Source organism: Macaca mulatta, chromosome 7 (assembly GCF_049350105.2).
Source record: "Macaca mulatta isolate MMU2019108-1 chromosome 7, T2T-MMU8v2.0, whole genome shotgun sequence".
Lineage (NCBI taxonomy): Eukaryota > Metazoa > Chordata > Mammalia > Primates > Cercopithecidae > Macaca > Macaca mulatta.
Window position 1 is genome coordinate 128,329,953 of NC_133412.1, and position 17,169 is coordinate 128,347,121.

Sequence of the window (17,169 nt, forward strand, 5' to 3'; positions counted from 1 at the left end):
TTATACTTTGGGTTATACTCCCATACTACTTTATTTTATTGCTCAAATTGTTCCAGCTACAGCCATTGGCAGCTCTTTCCGTTTGTTCCTCTATCACTTTGACATATTCCCATCATTGTACAGGTTTTTTTGTCTCTGTTTATTTGATTTAGCACTTCCTTACTCTTTGATACCACAAGAGGCTCATAACTCATCTTTTATATGTTTTCCTGCCACAGTGCTAAAATCAGCATTTTTCCAAGTAGCATTAATTTGTATTTTATTTACTTGTATTTTTAAAATTAGAGAACCTGTGAAACTTAGATAAGTGGTTAAATCATTTAAATCATTCTATAGAGCTTAATTCAACATGCATTGAGCCCTACTACGTACCAAATGCTGTATTTAAGCACAATTGAAGAAGATACAGTTCCTGCCCTCACACAGTTCTAATGGTGAAGTTGTAAGCAATTTTTTTGTTTCAAGTCCACAGGAGCCATGATAACGCCATTCACTGTTAATCAACTCTGTTACCTGAGCAGTCGCATGATCAGCCAACTAGCAATTGCTTATTGAATGCCTAATATTAATGACAAACATAAAATTAGTGACATTTTAACGAACACTGATAATCTCTGAACAATGTACAATTTTAAATCTTTCAAATCTTAGCAGTCTTTTATACTGTATACTAAACATTTTAAAAATGAGTACAGTTTCATTAGGATGCCAGTGAATTGTATGCTCCATAAAAATCCCCAAATAATTATTCCCAGAAGAGGATTCTGCTGCTGTCTGGAATGGTGGCAGTATTCACAAGTCACTTATTTATTTATTTATATTTTTTAATTTATTGTTTGAGACAGAGTCTTGCTCTGTCACCCAGGCTGCAGTGTAATGGCATGATCTCGGCTCACTGCAACCTCCCCCTCCTGGGTTCAAGTGATTCTCCTGCCTCGGCCTCCAGAGTAGCTGGGACTACAGGTGCACACCACCAAGCCTGGCAAGAAACTTGCCTTAAAGTAACCTACTCAAGATCACACAAGGAAAGTAGACAAATAAAAAATATTGGATTAATTCTTAGATCCAGAGAGTATAATTTTATCATTTATATTTTCCTCTTCTTATGATTACATATTTTCCTAGTTTTTCGATATGCACCTAATATATTTTGTAGTTATAGCATTGTTTAACAACGCAACATCCAAGTTTTATGATCAGTAATATTGCTCAATAAAATAGGAGTAAATGGAGTGCTGTGTGCCAGCATATTTCAATACAAGCATACAGTTCTTTACTGTTGAGCATGCAAAGAGCATTTGTATTGACTATTTGATGACATTTTCTTGCAGCTTTGAATAGGGAAATGAAATGACTTAGGAGGCGCATTGGTAAAGTTAGAATGCTCCTTTTTGAGTGTGAAAATCCTTGGGCTTGCGTTTTTTTTCTCCCCGTGGGAATACATGCTATATAAAAAAAAGTAACTTTACACAAAAGTTCTACAGAATGAATCTAATATATACATATTAATCCAATCATAATCTAATGAAACAGGGCATTGCAGAGTCAGCAGTGCTGCTATAGTAACTGGTTTTTAACTGCAGCTCCCGCTTTAAACAGTGGTTCTTGCTCGTTACTATTGCTTCTTCAGGCCAAGTACAGTGGCTCATACTTGTAATCACAGAACCTTGGGAGGCTGAGGCAGGAGGATCACTTGAGCCCAGGAGTTCAAGACCAGCCTGGGCAATGTTGTGAGACCCCCATCTCTATGAAAATTAAAATTTAGCCAGGTGTGGTGGTGGGAGAATCACTTGAGCCCAGGAGATGGAGGCTGCAGTGATCCAGCACGAATGACAGAGTGAGACCTGTCTCAAAAAAAAAAAAAAAAAAAAAAAGAAGTGACATAACAATATATATATTGCTTTGTCACTAGTTATTTTTTGTTACTGTTTCCTTCTAGTTATTTTGCAAGTGTTTCTTCTTGGGTAAATTACTTGTTCATCTGTATAAAGCTAAGGATTTGTTTAAAATGCGAACATTTTAGCAGATGCTTATAATATGGAAAGGAATTTAATAACAAATTTTAAAATTGTAAAATTAAGACAAGTCAGACCCTTAAAGAGTTAAAGTCAGTTTTATTCAGAAGTCTTACTGAGGATTACAACCCGGGAGAGTTTCCTAGAGAATGTCTGTCATACTACTCCAATACAGCATTTCAGTTCAGTTTTTATACAAGCAGTGAAGATACAGTGTAAAAAAAAATTGCAGTAAAGCTTGAGTGCAAGAGTACCTTTGGTTCCAGTTTGCAGGCGCATAATCTTGCAACCTTGGCAGGCTTTGTCTTATGTGTCAGAAAAGGCAAGGACCAAGGTCATTTATCTTTGAAGGAGTGTAGTATCTCAGGCGAGAGACTGGGGAGCTATGTGCTCTATCCTGTTTATCATCTTTAAGGCATTCTTTGGAGAGCTGCAAAATTATGCTGGCAAGCAAACATGGCTTCTTATGTTTGCTACTCTGTTTCACAAAAGCCAAGATCTAGTGCCCACGGGCATATTTTAACATGAAATCTTTATTAACTATATCTTATAAATATTTATGAGGTAGTGTGTTGGAAAGGAGGTAGTGTTGTTTATTTTTAATTAAACTAATTTTTGTTAGAAAAGGATTATATTTGCATAATATAAAGATAAGGATAAAAAACTCAAAGTGAAAAATAAAATCTTCCTTCTCTGCTCAACCATGTCCTCCCCAATCCTGAATTCACTTCCCAGAAATCACCCCTGTTAAGTTTCTGCTTTTAGTTTAACCATACTTATCTACTTCAAGTTTTATCAAGTTTACACAAAATCTATTGATTTTCTACTATGAAAGATTAAGAATTTATCATGACCTACCTACCCCTCCACCTCTGGACTTATTTATAGTTTATATTTTTCTTCTTCTTCTTCTTTTTTTTTTTTTTCAGAGACAGGTCTAGCTTTGTCACCCAGGCTGAAGTACAGTGGCACAGTCATGGCTCACTGCAGCCTCAAACTCCTGGGCTCAAGTGATCCTTCCAACTCAGCCTCCTAAGTAGCTGGGACTACAGGTACGTACCACCACACCCAGCTAATTTGTAATTTTTTTGTTAAGACAGAGTCTTACTATGTTGCCTGGGCTGGTCTCGAACTCCTGGCCCCAGCAATCCTGCCTCAGCCTCCCGAAGCACTGAGATTACAGGTGTGAGCCACTGTGTGTGGCTTTATTCACTTTAAACAATGTGTTTAAATGTTGCTTTATTCACTTTAAACAATGTATTTAAATGTTTAATTCTTCATTTATCAAATTTAACATGGATTGAATAACCACAATGAAAGATAAGAATACTATCCTTTCTACTTCTCTTCTATCTGCTTCTCAATTTTTCTTAGTTATATTAATATGTGTCTGAATAATATTTATGATATTTGTATTTCTCCCTTTCCATTTCTCCACTGAAGCAAGTAACAGCCTCTGAATTTTATCATATCAGGGAGGTATGGGACACGGAGGAAAGCAGAATTAGTCTGTACAATTTTTCCTGGATTTTGTTTTCTGTAAAACTAAATTCACTGAGGAGTGCAGGATTGAAGGGAGGCAGTGTGGTGACTGGGAGATACAGGAGGTGGGAAGAAGCTTCTCCCCTAGAGATTCCATGAGGGTGGGTGGTGGTGAAAAGGTATGCAGGATTCAAACATTGCTCCATGGTGGAGCTCCAAGGAGGAGGCTCAGAAGGGTTAGATGTGTCAGATATCTGGGGAAGGAAGGACCCTAGCACAGGGTTCCCCAGCTTAGCTAAAACTCTCATGCCTCACATAGGGCCCCAAAAGTCCCAAAAGAGCAGAGACTTGCAGCATGGGAAACAATCATTCATCAAGGCTCTGTTACCTGGGTATAGAGATCACTCATGATGGGAGGGTCTCCCTTTTCTCTGATGCTTTTGTAACTGTGTGCCATTGACCAGACCAAGGGAGGGCAGAGTAACCCCAGAAATGTCTGTGATTACATTTCCCATCAAGCCGGACCTATGAGGGAGGTATGGGGAGAAAGAGGATATTTCCTAGATACAGAAATTAAGTTGAAGTGTAAAAAATAAGGTGATATTTCTTGCATACTTGAATTCGTTGAGATTTTTCATGTGATTCTTTAATATAATTATTAAATATACTGTGATTTGGGTATTGTTATACCTGAAATTGAAAAATCAATAGCTAGCACTTATGATAATATGATTGCATAAGTATTATTCACTATAAACAAATATTGTGATTGGACTAAGCTAGAAGGAAACTTAATCTTACGACATTAAAACTTTGCTGCTGAAATCTTTCCTTCATTTGTTTCTGGTTCTACTTAGCTGCCACCATAATCGCATAACCCGATACCTTAGATTCCTTCTTTTGTGCTGAAGAACTTCCTCAAGTCATGCTTTTTCATATAGGGAGCTTGAATGGTAATTTTTTTTACTTCCCAAATGTCTTTGTTTTGTCCTCATGCTTAGTTAATAATAATGCTGACTTCCAAAAATTTTTTCCTTAGACCTTTGAAGATATTACTCTTTTTTTTTTTTCCTGTATTCTCACTTACTTTTTGTCCACTGCTGTAACATTGATTAAGGGGGGTTAATTGAAGTCTACCTCTAGAGTATTTCTAGTTCTCCTTGTAACTCCTACAGTTTTTGCTTTGAGTGTTGATGCTATGTTATTTGGTGTATAGATGCTACAACTTCATTATGACTATCTAGTTTAATGCTTTTTTCTTTTCTTTTCTTTCTTTCTTTTCTTTTCTTTTTTTTTTTTTTTTTTTCTGAGATAGAGTCTCCTTCTGTTGCCCAGGCTGGAGTGCAGTGGCGCAATCTCAGCTCACTGCAACCTCCGCCTCGCGGATTCAAGCGATTCTCGTGCCTCAGCCTCCTGAGTAGCTGGGACTACAGGTCCACACCACCACACCTGGCTAATTTCTTGTATTTTTAGTAGAGACAGGGTTTCACCATGTTGGCCGAGCTGGTCTTGAATTCCTGACCTCAAATGATCTGCCTGCCTTGGCCTCCCAAAGTGCTGGGATTACAGGTGTGAGCCACTGTGCCTGGCCTCTAGTTTAATTAGTTTAATTCTTTTTTTTTTTGGCCCAGATTCTGTGATTATTCCAAGTCTGGCTTTCATTTTTCTCTCAGGCCCCAGTTCTCTCACCAGGAAGCATCTTTAGTGAACTACTCTGATGGTTGCTCCACAGCCCATTCCTCTCTTTGAATTTGCTAATGCTGAACCTGGAGCTTATCTGAGGCTTTCTTGGAAAGAACCTGGCTTGTCTTTGGTGTTCTGAGATGCAATTTTCTCTCTGTTGATTTTTCTGGAAATTCAAACCTATCTGTGTTTTACTTTCCACATAGTTATCAACATTTCTGATATATTGATGATACTCTAATTGTTTTCCACTGTTATGTGTCTGTGCTTTAAAAAAAAAAAAACCTGTCTTGGTTACTTAATGTGATTTTTAACCCTTAAAAAAGTGGAGATGTATACATTCGTTAAAAATACCTTGAAAGCATTTTCTTTCTCCTGAGGAAAAGTGAATTTCTTGTCAGAATATCTGACTGATCCTGTAATTTAAATTAAAAGAAAATTTTGGAGAAACAGCAAAACAAACAAACAAACAAAAACTGTCTTGAAGTTGCTGTGGGAGGTATAGAATTAATCGTGTGCATATAGTCTATTGCAGCTTGACCTAGAACCTTTCCTATGAGAGATTCTTAATAATAAGCTCTGCATCCATAAGAATAAAACTTCATTTAGTGGCCCATCCATTTATTTCTTCCCTCTCTGGGTCTTCAACATGCATCATATGTGCACACTAAATCATTTAATCATTTTTACACTTTTCCTTAATATTCATTAAGCTGGCTGGGCGTAGTGGTGGGCGCCTGTAGTCCCAGCTACTCGGAGGCTGAGGCAGGAGAATCTCTTGAACTGGGGAGGCAGACGTTGCAGTGAGCCAAGATCTTGCAGTGAGCCAAGATCGCGCCATTGCACTCCAGCCTATGTAAAATAGTGAGACTCCATCTCAAAAAAAAAAAAAAAAAAAAAAAAATATATATATATATATATATATATATATATATATATTCATTAAGCTATCAATGCTTGGGTTCTCTTTTTTCCCTATCCTGAAAATGTAAAATACTGGAAAGACCTATTTGAATAATGTGTCCCTAATAAGCATTAAAAAATTTCAGTGTACAATTTAAGATATACTGTTATTGTTATGTAGCTGTTATAGGTCGCCATAATTCTAAAGGGAATTATAGTAATTTACGGTCGGGATACAGTTTAAAATAAAAATATATCAATAAGTGCGAAGATTTGAATAAACTAGTTGCATGTAATTTTCTTCCGCTCCCTCCCTCCCTCCCTCCCTCCCTCCCTTCCTCCCTCCCTCCCTTCCTTCCTTCCTTCCTTCCTTCCTTCCTTCCTTTTTTTGAGTTGGGGTTTCACCATGTTGTCCAGGCTGATCTTGAACTCCTGAGCTCAGGCAATCCACTCACCTTGGCCTCCCAAAGTGATGGGGCTACAGGCGTGAGCCAGCCCATCCGGCCTATTCTCATACTTTCTATACATTACCAGCCTCAAGACATTTTACAGCTAGTGGCTGATAATACTTGAAATATCTGCCAACCTAAAATGCAAGGAAAATTAACATAGGCTGTTGTATAGTAGACCATGATATATAAAGGGAGACGCAAACCCAGTGCTGAAGCTGTGTCTAAAACAGAATAATAAGATACTCGTGGATTTCTGAAGCTATTTAACTATCCCATTCTCTTCACAGAGCAAAAAGGAAAATAATACTGACAGATGGTAGCCAGTGCTACAAAAGACAACAATACTGTCTATTCTAAACACATAAAAAGTAGTGATTTTGCATTTTTAAAACACCAAGAACAGTTTTCTCCATTGCTTTTGACCAACTCCTTCTTAAGTCAAAGGATCCCCCTTGTCTGCTCTTCAGGATGATACCCAAATTCCAGCTCATGGAAGGGCGGTAGTAATCTGGACTCCATCTTCCTCTTAAGCTTTATTTCCTAGTAGTTACTCTCCTGTTGGCCACATTCTAACCACATTGAGCTGCTTTCTCTCTGCTTATGGACAAGTCAAGTTTCCATTCCCCATACCTTTGTCATTATGTTCCTTCTGCTTGAAGAGTCATTCCTCGCTCTTACTGCCTTATACGCACTTATTCTTTTTTCAAGACTGAATCCAAATAATATCTTTTTGGGGAAAGTCTTACACAAAGAATCAACATTGACCTTTCTAGTGTTTATGAAGTATGTTGTGCTTTTATTACCATTGGATTGTACCATATTTCAGAGATTAAAGTTGGCCTGCTGGGCTTGAACACCATGACTTTTACAAAAATCCAGTGTTTAAATAAAATTCATATTGATACAGGATTTTTTACTCCTTAGCTCAGCTAGATCCAAGTTATTGTCTCATGACCAGGAAAAATTAGGCATGGGAACATCAAAGAGTGAGTGGAATAGAATTTATTAAGCAAAAAGGAGAGCTCTCAGCAAAAAGAGGGGTCTTGAAAGCAGGTTGCTGGTTGTCTTCCTTCACAGTTGAGTATAGTTGCTTCTACATCCGCTGATGGGGCTGGGTTCCCTATTTGCATAGGGCACCAATTCCTGGTGGCTCCACCCCATCCTTCCAGTGCGCATGCTGGTCCTTAGTCTGAGCTGCTCCACATTGATTTATTTCCTTTCTACGGGTGTGTTAACGGATGGAATTTTTCATCGCGGGCTGTGGGGAAAAGAAAGATCAGACTGTTACTGTGTCTATATAGAAAGAAGTAGACATGAGAGACTCCATTTTGTTCTGTATTTGAGATGCTGTTAATCTGTGACCCTACCCCCAACCTTGTCCTTGCAAGAGACATGTGCTGTGGTGACTCAAGATTTGAAGGATTTTGGGCTGTGCAGGGTGTGCTTTGTTAAAGAAGTTCCTGAAGGCAGCTTGCTGGTTAAAAGTCGTCACCATTCTCTTAATCTCAAGTACCCAGGGATGAGTACACTGCCAAAGGTTGCAGGGACCTCTGCCTAGGAAAGCTAGGTATTGTCCAAGGTTTCTCCCCATGTGATAGTCTGAAATATGGCCTCGTGGGAAGGGAAAGACCTAACCGTCCCCCAGCCTGACACCCGTGAAGGGTCTATGCTGAGGAGGACTAGTATTAGAGAAAAGAAGGCCTCTTGGCAGTTGAGATAGAGAAAAGCATCTGTCTCCTGCCCGTCCCTGGGCAATGGAACATCTCGGTGTAAAACCCGATTGTATGTTCTGTTTACTGAGAAAGGAGAAAACTGCCATAGGGTGAAAGGTGGGACTTGCTAGCGCAGTGCTGCTCTTCATGCACTAAAAAGGTTTATGGAGATGTTTACATATGCATATCAAGGCACAGCACTTTTCCTTAAACTTATGTCACAGAGATCTTTATTCACATGTCTTACTGCTGACCTTCTCCCTATGATGATCCTATTATCCTGCCCCTTCCCTTTTTCTAAGATGGCAAAGATAATGATCAATAAATACTGAGGGAACTCAGAGACAGGTGCCGGCGTGGGTCCTCTGTATGCTAAGCACCAGTCCCCTGGGCCCACTTTTTTTCTCTATACTTTGTCTCTGTGTCTCATTTCTTTTCTCAAGTCTCTCATTCCACCTAACGAGAAACGCCCACAGGTGTGGAGGGGCAGGCCACCCCTTCAGCGGGCATGTTTAAGCAGGCCCCCTGTGCACAATGACCTTGGCAGGTCGGGGGTTCTCCAGGGACCCTCCCCTATCTGCCTAGGAGAGTTCTCTGCCTCCTGCCTCTATCAGTATTCTCTTGTCAATGCCAGGCTGCAATCTTTTTTTCTTTATACGCTAAATATACAAGTAGAAAGTTATATGATCAATTTAACTGTGAACATGTAATGTCATTATGTACATGATCTTAAATTATCCTTTTGGAAGATAAGTCTTTTTCTTTTTTAGTGGAAATATTAGGTCCTTTGTTTTCATTGTTAACCACATCAGAATCTGTATTATTACTTTTTAGTTTGGAAATCTGTTGCAGTACAGCAGGCTTACCATATGGTGGCACCCAAAAGCCCAGAAACCAACATCCTGCGGCCCAGTATTAGACATGTGTTCAAAAATGGGGGCAGTCAGCTTTCTAGCAGGTAGCAACAGGAAATAAAGAGTCGTAAGACAGTCATCTTAAAAGGGTGCTGGAAATATTCTACATTGCACAGGTGTATATGTAAAAATTCATAAAGCTATATTCTTAAGATTTGTTCATTTTATTCTTTGTATGTTGCACAACAATAAAAAATTTAGGCCAGGCACAGTGGTTCACACCTGCAATCCCAGCACTTTGGGAGGCCAAGGTGGGCGGATCACTTGAGTCAGGAGTTTGAGACCAGCCTGGCCAACATGGTGAAACCCCGTCTCCAGTAAAAATACAAAAATTAGCCAGGCGTGGTGGCGCCTGCCTGTAATCCCAGCTAGTCGGTAGGCTGAGGCACTAGAATCGCTTCAACCCAGGAGGCGGAGGTTGCAGTGAGCCGAGATCCTGCCACTGCAGTCCAGCCTGGGCGACAGAGCAAGACTCTGTCTCAAAAAAAAAAAAAAAATTAAATGACTATAAATGAGAACCATTTTATATAAGCCATCTTAAATATTTCCCTATTATTGAAAACAACAACAAATTTTAGAGAGTACTAAATATTAGCAATTTTCCTGCATAGGTATGAAACTATTATAGTTATTTTATTTTATTTTTTCTTTTATTATTCCCATTTTACACATGATCTAGTTATTTGGGCTTATTTCTATACATTTAAAACATTAAAAAAATTGTCAGTTTAAGTTAAAATTGTACCATCAGCAGCACAACAGTACAATGAATGAATAAATTATGGGCACAATCACATATTGGAACAATATACAAAAGAAGAATTAAAGAACCACAACTGCATGCATTGACATGGATAAACTCCCAGGCACGGTGGCCCATGCATGTAATCCCAACACTTTGGGTGGCTGAGATGGGAGGATTGCTTGAACCTGGGGGTTCAAGACCACCCTGGGCAACCTAGTGAAACCCTGTCTCTAAAAGAAAAAAAATTAGCCAGATGTGGTGGCATGTGCCTGTGGTTCCAGCTACTCTGTAGGCTGAGATGGTAGGATCACTTGAGCCTGGGAGGTTGAGGCTGCAGTAAATGGTAATCATACCACAGTACTCCAGCCTGGGCGACAGAGTGAAACCACATCTCAAAAAAAAAAAAAAAAAAAAAAAGGATACATTTTATAAACACAGTGAAAGAAACAAGTCATAAAGATCACTTACATAGAAACTTTTGTATAAAGTTCAAAAACAGTCAAAATAAACTATATTGTTTATGGATACCTAAACCTAAGAAACACCAGACAGAATGATTATCATAAAAGTCAGGATAGTGGTTACCCATTGAGGGAAAGGAGAAGGATGCCACCCGAGGAGAGGAACACAGATAGCTTCTAAGGTACTGGCATAGTCCTACTATTACTATATTTCTGACTGGGTGCAGTGGCTTATGCCTGTAATCCCAGCACTTTGGGAGGCCAAGGCAGGTAGATCACGAGGTCAGGAGTTTGAGAACAGCCTGCCCAATATGGTGAAACCCCGTCTCTACTAAAAATACAAAAATTAGCTGGGCATGGCAGTGTGTGCCTGTACTCCCAACTACTCGGGAGGCAGAAGCAGAAGACTCACTTGAATCCAGGAGGTGGAGGTTGCAGTGAGCCGAGATCATGCCACTGCACTCCAGCCTGGGTGACAGAGCGAGACCCTGTCTCAAAAAAATAAATAAAAATAAAATAAAAGTATATATATATTTCTTAACCTGAGTGGTGGTTACACAGGGTCTTACTTTATAAAAGAGGCAGATCTAAAAGTAAAATTCCAGCAATCAGGTTATTTTGTAGTCCAGAAAGTCCATGGTTTTACCCTTTAGTAAACTAAAAATTGTCACTGTGAGAGGTAAAGCCAGCTGGGCTTCTGGGTTGGGTGGGGACTTGGAGAACTTTTCTGTCTAGCTAAAGGATTGTAAATGCACCAATCAGCACTCTGTAAAAACGCACCAATCAGCACTCTGTGTCTAGCTAAAGAGTTGTAAACGCACCAATCAGCACTCTGTAAAAACGGACAAATCAGAACTCTGTAAAATGGACCAATCAGCAGGATGTGGGTGGGGCCAAATAAGGGAATAAAAGCTGGCCACCTGAGCCAGCAGCCGCAACCCGCTGGAGTGCACTTCTATACCGTGGAAGGTCTGTTCTTTTGCTGTCATAATAAATCTTGCTGCTGCTCACTTTTTGGGTCTGCGCTACCTTTATGAGCCATAACACTCACTGCAAAGGTCTGCGGCTTCACTCCTGGAATCAGCAGGACCACGAACCTACCAGAAGGAAGAAACTCCAGACGCATCTGAACATCTGAAGGAACAAACTCCGGACACACCATATTTAAGAACTGTAATACTCACTGCGAGGGTCTGTGGCTTCATTCTTGAAGTCGGTGAGACTAAGAACCCACCGGAAGGAACCAATTCCGGACACAACAGGCCCTTAGAATTACGTGTACGGTTGCCAGATTTAGCAAATAAAAATACAGAACTACAGCTAATAAATATTCAGGGCTGTGAGTTGAATGTTAACTTCAGATAAATAACAAGTTTCTAGTATAAGCATATCCCCATGCGATATCTGAGACATACTTATGATAAAAAGCAAATCATTGTTTATCTGAAATTCACATGTAACTGGGTATTCTGTATTTTATCTGGCGACACTATTTGTATGGCCAGTTGCACAAGCAGAAGCAGTTCACAGTGGCCCAGGGTAAGGAGTACCCAGAGGAGGCTGAAGGAAAGGGAAGAGGAGGAAGAAGAAAAATCTTAAAGTTAGCCTGACCCTAAGTTCCTATTTGAATAATGGTGTAAATGAATTTGCTGACCAGACGTGGCGGCTCACGCCTGTAATCCCAGCACTTTGGGAGGCCCAGGCAGGTAGATCACCTGAGGTCGGGAGTTCGAGACCAGCCTGACCAACATGGAGAAACCCTGTCTCTACTAAAAATACAAAATTAGCGGGGTGTAATGGCGCATGCCTGTAATCCCAGCTACTTGGGAGGCTGAGGCAGGAGAATTGCTTGAACTCGGGGGGTGGAGGTTGCGGTAAGCTGAGATTGTGCCATTGCACTCCAGCCTGGGCAAAAGAGTGAAACTCTGTCTCAAAAAAAAAAAAAAAAAAAAAATTTACTGAGTTCAACCATTATTGCAATAGTTTATGGGAATGAATCTCCATAATGCATTGAATAATTTCTATCAACAAAAAGCAAATGTTTAAAAGAGCCATCATTGTTTCTCCTTAAAAAAATCTCTCTCTCTCTCACTGCATCAGCCTTTCTTCTATTTACTTTGGATGAAGATAGTATAGATGATAGTCTTGACGATACTCTTCTATAACTAATTTTTTTTCTAATTTGTAGCCAATGCTTAGAAGTGAAGTTTCAAGGTAGGTTGTTTTGTTTTTTTTCTACTAATACATGTATTCTCCTGACCATGTACCAGGATCTGACTTAGGCCCAAAGGACAGGACAATGTATGATACCGACACAGTCCCTTCCTATGGAGCTCAGATTCTAGGCCCTAGAAGACTGTAACGTGTGTGTGTGTGTATGTGTGGGTGTGGGTGTGATGCACTTGGTAAAGCATTATCTAGCAACAGTGAATATCTGTTGTTCGTTGCATAGCATCCCACCTTCTTTTGGGAAACCATCCAGACCCCATTCTGTTACTTGCTTTGGGTGAAATTGACCCCAAATCAGTCACTACCTTTGATGATAATTGATTCAAGAATGGTCATATAATCCAGTAAGAACTGATGAACACCTGGGAGCCAATAAATAGAGACTTCTGGAAAAGAGAGGCTTTCTTTCTTTTTTTTTTTTTTTTTTTTTGAGACGGAGTCTCGCTCTGTCACCCAGGCTGGAGTGCAGTGGCCGGATCTCAGCTCACTGCAAGCTCCGCCTCCCGGGTTCACGCCATTCTCCTGCCTCAGCCTCCCGAGTAGCCGGGACTACAGGCGCCCGCCACCTCGCCCGGCTAGTTTTTTGTATTTTTTAGTAGAGACGGAGTTTCACCGTGTTAACCAGGATGGTCTCGATCTCCTAAACTCGTGATCCGCCCGTCTCGGCCTCCCAAAGTGCTGGGATTACAGGCTTGAGCCACCGCGCCCGGCAAGAGAGGCTTTCATTCTTGCCTTTCAGCTTTTCAAGGTGGTAAAGGTTGGTAACAGTCACCATATAGCTAACTTGAGTGGAGTCATCCAGATAACCAGGGCTGTCAGATACCCCCAGAGAGAACCATTCATATGTGCAAAGGACGAACTCAACACCCAGAAGAAGCATCCTAGTGACACACTGGGCAGCCCTGATTCAAGAGGAACCTGAAAGTACTCACAGATTTCATTTAAACTGAGCCAATAAATTAATTCATTTCTTAGGGCAGTTTCAGTTTTCTGTCATTTGAAGCCTAAAGATCTGGTGTAATAAAAGTCTAGGAGGAAATAAAAGATTTCTTTCCTATTCTCAACCTCCAGTATCATCTCCTAGAGATGATCACTGTTTCTTACAGACATACGTTTGCAAACATGTATCTAATGTATGTCTTTTAATGCAAATAGGATTGTATTAAATATATAGTTCCACCAGTTGCGTTTTTAAAACTTACGTTGTATTATCGGCATCTTCCTTTGTCAACATATAGATCTACCACTTTTTCTTTATAGTTGCATAAAATTCTATAAATTAGATGTATCATCAATTTAATCTCTTCCATTGATAGAAATTTAGTTTTTCCTCAATTTTTTACTTTGACAAACATTACCTTTGTACATATATCTTTGTGCATTTGTGTAGCTATAAAAGGAAGAAAAATCCTAAAAGTGAAAGTGCTCAAAGAGAATGTGCACTTAAAATTTTTGGCCTCCAGAATTATTACAGCAATTTACACTCTTTTCAGAAACATGAAGCTATGTTTCCTCAGCACTGATAAAACTGATAAACTTTAGAAAAGTTTGCCAGTGCGATAATGAAAAGCAATATTGTTTTCTTGATTTGCATTTGTTTAGTGAGTGCATGTATATATATATATATATATACACACACACATACACATGCAGACATACATGGAGAGACACATGCATATTTAGGCTATTTTATAACTTCATTAACTATTTTAATGTAAATTTTTTATTCATATCCTTAGCTGATTTTTCTATTGGGTCATTTATCTTTTCCTTATTGATTTGTCTTTACATATTAAGAAAATCGATTCTTTTCTCCTACATGTTTTGAATACTCTTCAGTTTTGTTGTTTGTCCTTTTGGTAATTTATTTCTGAATTTCTTTTTCTATTAAATGTTCTAAGTAGAGAGAAAACAGGAGAGGATTATATAATGAGCACTCATACAGCTACTACCTAGTTTTAACATGTTGTCATTTTGTAATATTTGCTTCAGCCTTCTTTTTTTAAAGGAAAAAATGTTACAGATACAACTGAAGTTCTTTCATACCCTCTCCAATTCCATTCCTTTCCACCCCTCACCAGAATAACTAGCATCCTGAAGGAAATGTGCCTGTGTTTTTGGAGACCCTTTATACCTCTCAAACCCCCATCACATGAAACAAATATTTAAATATTTTCCTTTGTCTTTCAGGAAAAAAAAAAAGAAAATGTTAAAAAGACAGAAATAACAATTGGGGCCAGGCGCAGTGGCTTACACCTGTAATCCCAGCACTTTGGGGGGCCAAGGTGGGAGGATCACCTAAGGTCAGGAGTTCAAGACCAGCCTGACCAACATGGCGAAACCCTATCTTTATTAAAAAATACAAAAATTAGCCAGGCGTGGTGGCGGGTACCTGTAATCCTAGCTACTCGGGAGACTAAGACAGAGAGAATGGCTTGAACCTAGGAGGTGGAGGTTGCAGTGAGCCAAGATTGTGCCACTGCACTCCAGTCTGGGTGACAGCGTGAGACTCCATTGCAAGAAAAAAAAAAAAAGAAAAAGAAAGAAAGAACAAATGGATTGTTAACAGTTGTTCTTCAGTAAGTTACAACAGGATCTTCAAGCATCTTTCTAAGAGAGATTAATTTCACAGTATTGCAATAGTAACACTTGCATAGTTCCCATGAGAAGCTATTCTCAAACTGTGCTAGCCTCTTGACAGATGTTGCTAATAAAGAACAGAGAAGGATCTGCCCATGAAACTTGGCTCAAATGAGGTCACTGAGTTATGATCAGATGGCATCATTATAATTTATTTCAACCTCAGGAGAGATTATTTTTTTAAGGTCATAAGACCTGTTTCTGTCCACTTTGAAGCACATATTAGTTGGCATCAAAGCCCTCCATGTCTGCTTCTGCAAAAGGTCATGGTTGAGAGAGTTGGGGGTGTTCAGGCTTGCTTGGACATATGAAAAATGAAGAAACTTCATAAGCACTGTAGTGCTTATGAAACCAATGTGGTCATGTCTGAACATTTTTGAAGAATGAATTTTAAAACAGCTTTAAAAAACCCACAAACCTTTTGAATGGTCTCCAGTTATTTGGTATACTGAAACTTCTACCTCATTGCTTTATTTTTCTATTAAAGTTTTGTTTGTTTGTTTATTTTTAGAACTAGGGTCTCACCCTGATGCCCAGGCTGATCTCAAACTCCTGGGCTCAAGCAATCCTCCTCCCAAAGTACTTGGATTACAGGCATGAGCCACCATGCCCGGCTGCTTTTTTTTTTTTTTTTTAAGGACCCAAATTAGGCCTAGCCTAAACAAGTGAGTCACCTCCAATTTTGACAAGTACCTTAAGCATTATAGCAAGGGCCTTCAAAAAGATTTTGGAAAGTGCCTTTTATGAAAAAAACTAAGAATGGATTTCAAAATTTTTTGGCACCAAAGGAAACTCGCATTATCTTGTCATAACATGTCTGAACAGAATCTAGTTTGAGACACTAAGAAGAATAAGACATCAGTTTGAAAAGAGCCCCTCTTGGAGCAACATAAATTCTGCTAAAATTGAAGCAAAAGCCAACATCATATTTATGGTGCAGCTTGAGTGGAAGAATGATTAAATCACTGATGCTTTATGAAAAGTTTATGGGGACAATGTGCCAAAGAAATCAGCAGTTTACAAATGGATAGTTCATTTTAAGAAAGGACAAGATGGTGTTGAATATGAAGCTTGCAGTGGCAGACCATCCACATCAATTTGCAAGGAAAACATTATACTTTAAGAGCACCAGTGATGAACAACAGAAACAAAAACCAACACCACAGACGTCTCAATTGGTTCAGTATACACAATGCTGACTGAAAAATTAAAGTTGAGCAGTCTTTCCACTTGATGGGTGCTCATACAATTGCTCCCGGATCAGCTGCAGACAAGAACAGAGCTTTCAGTGGAGATTTTAAGTAAATGGGATCAAGATCCTGATGCCTTTCTTTGAAGAATTGTAACGGGAGATGAAACATGGCTTTAGCAGTATGATCCTGAAAACAAAGCACAATCAAAACAATGGATACCAAGAGGTGGAAGTAGGCCAGTCAAAGCAAAAGTGAACTGGTCAAAAGCAAAGGTCACAGTAACAGTTTGGGGGAATACTTAAAGGCATTTTGCTGGTTGAGTTTCTGCTGACCGTGAGAGTATTTTGAGAAAGTTAGCAATGCTTTAGCAGAAAAATGGCTGGGAAAGCTTCACCAGAGAGTCTTTCTCCGCCATGACAATGCTCCTGCTCATTCCTCTTTCAGACAAGGCAATCTTGTCACTGTTTCCATGGGAAACCATTAGACATCCACTTCACAGTCCTCACTTGGCTCTTTCTGACTTTTTTGTTTCCTAATCTTAAAAAATATCTTTAATGGGCCGCCATTTTTCTTCAGTTAATAATGTAAAAAAGACTGCACACATTTCCAGAATGCTCAGTTCTTTAGGGATGGACTAAATGACTAGTATTATCTCTTACAGAAGTGTTTTGAACTTGATGGAACTTATGTTGAAAAATAAGCTTTATATTTTTTATTTTTATGTTTTAATTCCATTGTTT